Below are 11,436 nucleotides of genomic sequence, written 5' to 3'. Positions count from 1 at the left end.
GCCCCGGCGCTGATGTCTACTACGCAACTTTATTCTTGTAGACTCGTGTTGGGCTTCCAAGCGTAGAGTTTTGTAGGACAGTAGCAATTTTTCCTCAAGTGGATGACCTAAGGTTTATCAATCCCTGGGAGGTGTAGGATGAACATGGTCTCTCTCAAACAACCCTGCAACCAAATACAAGAAATCTCTTGTGTCCCCAACACACCCAATACAATGGAAAATTGTATAGGTGCACTAGTTCGGCGAAGAGATGGTGATAAAAGTGTAATATTGATGGTAGAAATATATTTTTATAATCTGAATATATAAATATAGCAAGGTAGCATATAGTAAACTGGCACAAAAACGACATTGCAATGCTTGAAAATGAGGCCTAGGGTCCGTACTTTCACTAGGGCAATCTCTCAACAATGCTAATATAATTGGATCATATAACCACCCCTCAAAGTGCGATGAAGAATCACTCCAAAGTTCCTATCTAGCGGAGAACATAAGAAGAAATCATTTGTAGTGTACGAAACCACCTCGAAGCTATTCTTTCCGATTGATCTATCCAAGAGTTCGTACTAAAATAACACCAAATAATTTCAGATTCACAATACTCAATCCAACACAAGGAACCTCAAAGAGTGCCCCAAGATTTCTACCGGAGAAACAAAGACAAGAACGTGCATCAAGCCCTATGCGTACATTACCCCAATGTCACCTCGGGAATCCGCGAGTTGAGTGCCAAAACATATATCAAGTGAATCAATACGATACCCCATTGTCACCATGAGTATTCATATGCAAGACATATATCAAGTGCTCTCAAATCCATAAAAGTATTCAATCCGATAACAACGAAATCTCAAAGGGAAAAACTCAATTCATCACAACAAGGTAGAGAGGGGAAAACACCATATGATCCGACTATAGTAACAAAGCCCGCGATACATCAAGATCGTGACATCTCAAGAACACGAGAGAGATAGAGATTAAACACGTAGCTACTGGTACAAACCCTCAGCCCTGAGGGTGGACTACTCCCTCCTCATCGTGGTGGCCGCCGGGATGATGAAGATGGCCACCGGAGATGATTCCCCCTCCGGCAGGGTGCCGGAACGGGTTCTAGATTGGTTTTCGGTGGCTACAGAGCCTTGCGGGGGCGGAACTTTTGATCTAGTTTAACCCCGAGGGTTTTTGGAATATTTGGGAATTTACAGGGTAAAGAGGGGGTGCGGGAGGCCACCGAGGTGGGCACAACCCACCTGGGCGCGCCCTGGTGGGTTGTGCCCCCCTCGGGGCACCCCCCAGGTGCTGCTCTGGTCCATCGGGAGTCTTCTGGTCCATAAAAAATAGACAAAAAGTTTCGCGGTGTTTGGACTCCGTTTGATATTGATTTCCTGCGATGTAAAAAACAAGCAAAAAACAGCAACTGGCACTGGGCACTGGGACAATAGATTAATCCCAAAAATGATATAAAGTTTCTATAAAATGATTGTAAAACATCCAAGAATGATAATAAAACAGCATGAATACTTCAAAAATTATAGATACATTGGAGATGTATCAGCATCCCCAAGCTTAATTCCTACTCGTCCTCAAGTAGGTAAATGATAAAAGAAATAATTTTTATGAAGTGTGAATGCTAGCAAAGTGCACAAATTTGATCAATGATAATTTCAATCACTTTTCCGAGCATCATAACATCAATTCTTTCTTATGAAAGTTCTCATGTTAAATTAGCAACCAATTCACATGTTAAGGTTCAAACAATGAATTCTCTTCAAACTCGACAACCTATGTTCTCAGTCACCAAGCAATTGTAATTCAACTTACTCAACAAATTTTAAGTAAGAGCTCCATATACTCAACCATCATATAGTCTTATATGATTTCTAACACTCACTGCATACACATGAGCAAAATGTTTCAACCGGACACATAGAAAGATAGGGGCTTATAATTTCGCCTCCCAACGTATTCACCTCCAGGGTGATGTCAACAATAATAACTTATGCTACCCACATCCAACTGGATATATGTGCCTAGATCTTTCCTCACCACATGATGCTTGCCAAAAGAGAAAAATAAAAAGGAATAGAGAGAAATACTTTGACTCTTTGCCTGAAAGTAAATACATAAAAGTAAAAGACATGCCCTTCGCTGAGGGAAGCAGAGGTTGCCATGCGCTTATTTGTTTGTATGCTCAACCCCTTAGTGCAAAAGAATGTCACGTTATATTGCCCCTTATGATAGCAACCTTTATTATGCAGTCTGTCGCTTTTATTCTTTGCCATCACAAGTTCGTACAACGCTCAATTTTCTCTTACACTAAATGATCTAATACTTTTAGAAGCAATTTTTATTGCCTTATTGCACCGATGACAACTTACCTGAAGGATCTTATTCAATCCGTAGGTAGGTATGGTGGACTCTTGAAAATAAGAATTGGGTTTAAGGGTTTTTGGATGCACAAGTAGTATCTCTACTTGGTGCGGATTTTTTGGCTAGCAAAGATGGGGGGTAAGCACCACATGTTGAAGGATCTATGACAATATAACTTCTATGTGAATATGAACAAACATAAATCATTATGTTGTCTTCCTTGTCCAACGTCAACAATTTTGGCATATAATATTTCGATGGGGGCTCACAATCACAAAAGATTTCCAAGATATTGTATTTGCATAAGAAAGTTCTCTTCTTATACTTATCATTCGTGAATTGCTTGTATGACCAATATTGTGATTGTCAAGCCTCAAAAGATTTCACTTTCTAAATCCAATGTGAAGCCACCACTAGGCATGGTATGATTTTGTGACCCCCCCCCCGATTTGACCGTACACTAATCATGCACGCAAATGTGTACGATCAAGATCAGAGACTCACGGGAAGATATCACAACACAACTCTACAACATAAATAAGTCATACAAGCATCATAATACAAGCCAGGGGCCTCGAGGGCTCGAATACAAGTGCTCGATCATAGACGAGTCAGCGGAAGCAACAATATCTGAGTACAGACATAAGTTAAACAAGTTTGCCTTAAGAAGGTTAGCACAAAAGTAACAACGATCGAAAAGGCAAGGCCTCCTGCCTGGGACCTCCTAACTACTCCTCGAAGCCGAACTCCATGTAGAATCATCCTCGAGATCTCTAGCTCCTGGACTCCAGCATCTGGTTGCGACAACCAGGTAGAATGGAAAGGGGAAAAGAGGGAGAAAAGCAACCGTGAGTACTGATCCAAAGTACTCGCAAGCAAGGAGCTACACTACATATGCATGAGTATATGTGTAAAGGGCCATATCGGTGGACTGAACTGCAGAATGCCAGAATAAGAGGGGGATAGCTAATCCTGTCGAAGACTACGCTTCTGGCCACCTCCATCTTGCAGCATGTAGGAGAGAGTAGATGGTAAGTTCACCAAGTAGCATCGTATAGCATAATCCTACCCGGCGATCCCCTCCTCGTCGCCCTGTTAGAGAGCGATCACCGGGTTGTATCTGGCACTTGGAAGGGTGTGTTTTATTAAGTATCCAGTTCTAGTTGTCATAAGGTCAAGGTACAACTCCGGGTCGTCCTTTTACCGAGGGACACGGCTATTCGAATAGATAAACTTCCCTGCAGGGGTGCACCACATAACCCAACACGCTCGATCCCATTTGGCCGGACACACTTTTCTGGGTCATGCCCGGCCGCGGAAGATCAACACGTCACAGCCCCACCTAGGCACAACAGAGAGGTCAGCACGCCGGTCTAAATCCTATGGCGCAGGGGTCTGGGCCCATCGCCCATTGCACACCTGCACGTTGCGAACGCGGCCGGAAGCAGACCTAGCCTAGTGGCGTTCCAGTCCAATCCGGCGCGCGCCACTCACTCGCTGACGTCACGAAGGCTTCGGCTGATACCACGACGTCGAGTGCCCATAACTGTTCCCGCGTAGTTGGTTAGTGCGTATAGACCAAATGGCCAGACTCAGATCAAATACCAAGATCTCGTTAAGCGTGTTAAGTATCCGCAAACGCCGACCAGGGCCAGGCCCAGCTCTCTCCTAAGTGGTCTCAACCTGCCCTGTCGCTCCGCCACAAAGTAACAGTCGGGGGCCGTCAGGAACCCAGGCCCACCTCTACCGGGATGGAGCCACCTGTCCTTTCAGCCCCCTCATCGTGCGGGTACTCAACGAGCCGACCCGACTTTAGTCACCACATGTGTCATGTATAGAGTATATAAGTATATACCCGTGATCACCTCCCGAAGTGATCACGGCCCAGTAGTATAGCATGGCAGACGGACAAGAGTGTAGGGCCTCTGATGGAACACTAGCATCCTATACTAAGCAGTAGGATAGCAGGTAAGGGTAACAACTGTAGCAACAATGACAGGTTATGCATCAGGATAGGATTAACGGAAAGCAGTAACATGCTACACTACTCTAATGCAAGCAGTATAGAGAAGAATAGGCGATATCTGGTGATCAAGGGGGGCCTTGCCTGGAAGCTCAGCCGAGAATGAGGGTTCGTCAACACCGTAGTCGATCGGGGGTCGCCGGCAGTCTCGGGGTCTACTGGAAAGAAGTAACGGAGGGGGAACACAATAAATAACAGAGCAACCATAGCATCACAAAACATAACGAGGCAATACGCAGTACTAGGTATGCCCTAACGCGGTAGTAAGTGATACCGGCGAAGGGGGGAAACATCCGGGAAAGTATTCCCGGTGTTTCACATTTTCGGACAGATGAACCGGAGGTGAAATGTTCCACGTTTGCTATGCTAGGGATGTGTGGTGGACGAACGGGCTGCGGATCCGGATTCGTCTCGTCGTTCTAAGCAACTTTCATGTACAAAGTATTTTCATCTGAGCAACGGTTTATTTTATATTGATTTTAAAAGAATTTATTAATTTCTAGAATTTATTTAATTATTTAATATATACATTATCCGAAACAGTGTTGCGATGACATCAGCATGACATCATGCTGACGTTAGCAGTTATCTGACACGTGGGCCCCACATGTCATAGACTGATTAGGGTAATTAGGGTTAACTAATTAATTAACTATTAATTAAACTAATTAATTAAATTAGATTAATCTAAACAGGGTTAATTAACTAATTAACTAATTATTTTTATTTTTATTTTCTTTATTTCTTTATTTCTTTATATATTATTATTCTTTTTAATTCCCTTTTTTCTTTTTTTAATTACGTTCTGGGTGCGGGGCCCACCTGTCTGTGGCCCATAGGGGGTTCGGGCCCAGGGGCAGTGGCTCAGGGGCGCGGGGCCCCACCTGGCAGTGGCCCAAGGGCCACAGGCGGGCACGGGCGCGACGCGTGTGTGCGGCGCGGGCGCGGGCGCACAAGCGTGGGCGTGGGCGACGGGCGCCCGTAGCCTGCCCGGGGCAGGGCGGGGCCGTGGCCATGGCGGGGGGGGGGTTGCCGTAGCGGGGCACGAGGGCCACGGCGGGCGGAGGCGGGGCGAGCGGCGGGGCAAAGTGGCAGAGGCGACGGCGGTCGCGGGCGAGCACGGGATGGAGGGGCGGGGCGGAGTGCAGTGGCCGGACGCGTCCACGGCGGGCACGTGCGGGCACGCACTGGCGGGGCGTGGGGAAGAGGAGAAGGAGGGGGGTCCTCACGGGGGGGGGGGGGCGGGGTCTGGGGCAGCGGGGCTCGGGGTGGAAGGCGGGGACGACGTGCGTAGTGGGGGGCAGGCCGGTGAGGGAGGTCCGGCGAGCGGCGGGGTCCGGCGTGGTCCAGGCGGCGTCGGTGGTGGAGGGGCGAGGGGATCGGCCTCCTCTCGATCCAGATCCAGCGGGGAGGAGAGGAGAGGAGTGGGGAACGTGGGGGGGGGGACGACGGGGTGTCGGTGGAGTGGATAAGGGGAGTGGGGGGCGCGGGGTGGGCCGGCCCACTCGGGCGGCTGGGGCCCGCGTGGATGGCCAGCTGGGCCAAAGGGCCTAGCGGGGGGCGGGGGGTTCCCTTTTTTATTTTTTTGCATTTGCTTGTTTTCTGTTTTTATTTCTTTTGTTTATTTTCCTTTTCTGTTTTATTTAATTTTACAGCACTTAAGAATTTTATAAATTTGTGTTTTCTTTACTATAATTATTTTTGTAATATTCGGCACCGCCCGAGCATTTTTGTTTCCACTTCTGAAAACTTTAATTGTTTGACTTATTTTGAATTTAAATTTTGAAACGTTTTCGAATCATTGCGAGGTTAGCAACAGTAACCAAAGTGACGTGGCATGATTAGCGTGGGATTACTGTAGCATGATTATCCGGGCGTGACAGATTTCAACTTCATGACATTCAATTTATTCAACAATTTACTCGTAGGATATAAGTGAAGCACAAGAGTAAATGACAAGCTACTCCAAAAAGATATAAGTGAAGATCAAATGAGTAGTTAAGTAAATAGATAGCTATGTGAGGACTCTCTCTTATTTAAAACTTTCAGATCTAAGTATTATATTAAAAAAGCAAGCAAAATGAAAATAAAATGACATTTCAAGGATAGCACAACTCATGTGAAGAAGCAAAAACTTAGGCTCAACCGATACTAACCGATAATTGTTGAAGAAGAAAGGTGGGATGCTTACCGGGGTATCCCCAAGCTTAGATGCTTCAGACTTCTTGAAATATTATTTTGGGGTGCCTTGGGCATCCCCAAGCTTGAGCTTTTGTGTCTCCTTAATTCCTTTTATATCACGGTTTTCCTAAATCTTAAAAACTTCATCCACACAAAACTCAACAAGAACTCGTGAGATAAGTTAGTATAAACCAATGCAAAAACATTATCATTCTGTACTGTAGCAAATCACTAAAATTATAATTCAACATTGCATACTAAATGCCTCTGCATATTAATACTCCTATCCTCAAATAGAATCATTAAACAAGCAAACATATGCAAACATAACAGCAATCTGCCAAAACAGTACAGTCTGTAAAGAATGCAATATTCATCATACTTCCCTAACTCCGAAAATTCTGAAAAAAATTACCAAACTTTAGAAAATTTACCAGAGCTTATTTTGCAAAAATTTCAGCATTTTATCACATTCTTACTTTTCTAGGGAATTTTTGCAACATCCATAAACTTTCTGTTTTCAAACAGCAACATGTACACTTGTAAAATAAGCATAGTAAAGGCTATAAATGCCACTTTTATTGAAATAAAAGATGAAAAAATTATTCTAAATAACATCAAGCAAATCCTAACAAAATTAAATGATGCTCCAAGCAAAACAGATATCATGTGATGAATGAAAACATAGTTCCAAGTGAGGTTACCGATAATGTTGGAGACGAAAGAGGGGATGCCTTCCGGGGCATCCCCAAGCTTAGTTGCTTGGATCTTCCTTGAATATAATCTTGGGGTGCCTTGGGAATCCCCAAGCTTAGGGTCTTGTCACTCCTTATTCTCCTCATATTGACATCTCACCCAAAACTTGAAAACTTCAATCACACAAAACTTAACGGAACTTCATGAGATATGTTAGTATGATAAAGAGCAATCCATTTCACTTTTGGTACTGTCAAAGACAAGATTCATAATTGTTCTCACACAATGCCTACTTTAGCATATCTTTTCCACAATTTATATTGAGCAATATAAGCCATGGAAACTAGAAAACAAGGAAACTATGCATTGAAAACAGAATCTGTCAAAAACAGAACAGTCTGTAGTAATCTGTACTCCAACCATACTTCTGCTACTTCAAAATCCTGAAAAAATAGGAAAACCTGGGCAATTTGTCTGTTAATCTTCTGCAAAAAGAATCAGCATTTTATCACTCTTATGTTAAAAATGAGAATTGTTTTCCTGAGCGCAAAAGTTTCTTTTTTTCAGCAAGATCAAATCAACTATCACCGTAAGCCATCCCAAAGGTCTTACTTGGCACTTTATTGAAACAAAAGCAATAAAACATGATTACTACAGTAGACTAATCATGTGAACACACAAAAAACAGTAGGGGTAAATGTTGGGTTGTCTCCCAACAAGCGCTTTTCTTTAATGCCTTTTATCTAGGCATGATGATTTCAATGATGCTCGCATAAAAGATAAGAATTGAAACATAAAGAGAGCACCATGAATCATAAATTCCTCTCTCATAATAATTTTCAGTAGCATCATGAATAGATTCATCAATATAACCATCACATAAAGCATTCTTTTCATGACACAAAAGCATAGAAAACTTATTACTCTCCACATAAGCAATTTTATTCTCATTCATAATAGTGGGAGTATCATAGGAAACTTGAATACTATAAATTGTTCCCACATTAAAAGAGTAATGTTCAGTAAAAGGATATTCAAAATTATGACAATTATTATGACTACTTTTTATAACATAGGTATCATCACAATAATCATCATAAGTGGGAGGCATGCAATCATCATAACAAATTTTATCATTCAAAGTAAGGGGACTAAAAAGATCATCTTCATTAGGCATAACATCCCCAAGCTTGGGACAAACATTAATTGCAGCAAATAAATTCTCAAACACGTCATTATGATCAAACATAGCATCCCCAAGCTTGAGGCTTGGCATATCATAAGCATAATCACTCTCGTCATTAATAGTATGAATAGCACCAACGATATAACAATTGCTATCATCATAATTTCCAAGTTGGTGCCAAAAATATTTCCAAGATTATAAGAAGTATCATTATCTTCCCAATCATAATCATCACAACAAGCAATGGTCATAACAAAATCATCATCAATAGTGCTCTCGGACATTGTGCCATAAGACATGGAAGCAATATCATCATCAAGTGCATCATCCTCCACAATTATTTTTGATTCATTTTCATGAGGCACAACAATAATAGGAGCAACAATATTTGGGAGAGATACCTTTTTACCTCTATTCTTTCTTCTTCTTTTCTTCTTCTTCACCACATTATGTGTGGGTTTAATTAATTTTTTCAAGCTTCTTATTGATGAGATTGGTTGAATATGGAGCTCCTCCTCGTCACCTATTTCATCAAGAGAGATAATAGGAGGGCAAGTGGAAATCTTTACCCTTTCATAAGTATTCCTTTTATATTCTATTGGTTTTCCCATCTTGCTATAGTTGGCAATATAAGCATTCTCATTGCAATTTACCATGCAAAACATATAGATATTTTTTAGTTTAGTTTCAATGTCGTCCGTGAGAATGAATACTTCATACCAACTATTTTTATATGTCAATTCTTCACTCCCCAAAAATAAACAAAGCTCATTATAAAGTTCAAGGGTGATCAAATCATTACAATATTTGGCCATGATTCGATCATGAAAAAGTTTGCATTGAAAATTAAGATGACCAACCTTATTGCAAAGTTCACAAGTGATAGGACAAAGACAACATAATTTCGTAGCAAATTCATCTATCACTTTGAGCAAAGAATTGATTCTATCATGTTTATGCTTCTTGCAAAATCTATCTTCCCTATAAGGCACGTCTTCACAAACTTTATGCACTCCACAAAAATTGACATGCTTGTAAGAAACATTTTTGTCATGACTTGTGCAATCATCATTAGCATTTTGGATATTCAGAGAATTCATACTAACAACATTGCAATCATGCTCATCATTCAAATATTTCGTGCCAAACATTTTATTGACTTCTTCTTCTAACAATTGAGCAGAATTTTCCAAACCATCATTTTCAAGAAAGATACTATAAAGATGATCAATAATATGATGCCAACCTCAATTCCATTTTTTGTAGTTTTCTTTTATAAATCGAACTAGTGATAAAACAAGAAACTAAAAGATTCAATTGCAAGATCTAAAGATATACCTTCAAGCACTCACCTCCCCGGAAACGGCGCCAGAAAAGAGCTTCGTTGACGGGATGTGAGTGTCGCTTACCTAACCTCCCCGGCAACGACGCCACAAAAGAGTGTGATGTCTACTACGCAACTTTATTCTTGTAGACTCGTGTTGGGCCTCCAAGCGCAGAGTATTGTAGGACGGTAGCAATTTTCCTCAAGTGGATGACCTAAGGTTTATCAATCCGTGGGAGGTGTAGGATGAAGATGGTCTCTCTCAAACAACCCTGCAACCAAATACAAGAAATCTCTTGTGTCCCCAACACAACCAATACAATGGCAAATTGTATAGATGCACTAGTTCGGCGAAGAGATGGTGATAAAAGTGTAATATTGATGGTGGAATTATATTTTTATAATCTGAATAAATAAAAACAACAAGGTAGCAAATAGTAAACGGGCACAAAAACTATATTGCAATGCTTGAAAATGAGGCCTAGGGTCCGTAGTTTTGCTAGTCCAATCTCTCAACAGTGCTAATATAATTGGATCATATAACCACCCCTCAAAGTGCGATGAAGAATCACTCCAAAGTTCCAATCTAGTAGAGAACATAAGAAGAAATCGTTTGTAGGGTACGGAACCACCGCGAAGCTATTCTTTCTGATCGATCTATCCAAGAGTTCGTACTAAAATAACACCAAATAATTTCAGATTCGTAATACTCAATCCAACACAAGGAACCTCAAAGAGTGCCCCAAGATTTCTATCGGAGAAACAAAGACAAGAACATGCATCAACCCCTATGCGTAGATTACCCTAATGTCACCTCGGGAATCCGCGAGTAGAGTGCCAAAACATATATCAAGTGAATCAAAATAATACCCCATTGTCACCACAAGTATTCATTTGCAAGACATATATCAAGTGCTCTCAAACCCATAAAAGTATTCAATCCGATAAAACGAAATCTCAAAGGGAAAACTCAATTCATCACAAGATAGAGAGGGGAAAACACCATATGATCCGACTATATTAACAAAGCCCGCGATATCGTGACATCTCAAGAACACGAGAGAGAGAGAGATTAAACACATAGCTACTGGTACAAACCCTCAGCCCCGAGGGTGGACTACTCCCTCCTCATCGTGGTGGCCGCCGGGATGATGAAGATGGCCACCGGAGATGATTCCCACCTCTGGCAGGGTGCCAGAACGGGGTCTAGATTGGTTTTCGGTGGCTACAGAGCCTTGCGGCGGTGGAACTTCTGATCTAGGTTAACCCCGAGGGTTTTTGGCATATTTGGGAATTTATAGGGTAAAGAGGGGGTGCGGGAGGCCACCGAGGTGGGCACAACCCACCTGGGCGCGCCTGGGCCCCCAGGCGAGCCCTAGTGGGTTGTGCCCCCCTCGGGGCACCTCCCAGGTCCTGCTCTGGCCAATCGGGAGTCTTCTGGTCCATAAAAAACCCACAAAAAGTTTCGCGGTGTTTGGGCTCCGTTTGATATTGATTTCCTGCGATGTAAAAAACAAGCAAAAAACAGCAACTGGCACCGGGCACTGGGTCAATTGGTTAGTCCCAAAAATTATATAAAGTTGCTATGAAATGATTGCAAAACATCCAAGAATGATAATAAAACAGCATGAATACTTCATAAATTATAGATACGTT

The sequence above is a fragment of the Aegilops tauschii genome, chromosome 3 (assembly GCF_002575655.3).
Source record: "Aegilops tauschii subsp. strangulata cultivar AL8/78 chromosome 3, Aet v6.0, whole genome shotgun sequence".
Taxonomy (NCBI): Eukaryota; Viridiplantae; Streptophyta; class Magnoliopsida; order Poales; family Poaceae; genus Aegilops; species Aegilops tauschii.
The sequence above is the reverse complement of the archived record's forward strand: the minus strand, read 5'-3'. Positions refer to the sequence as shown.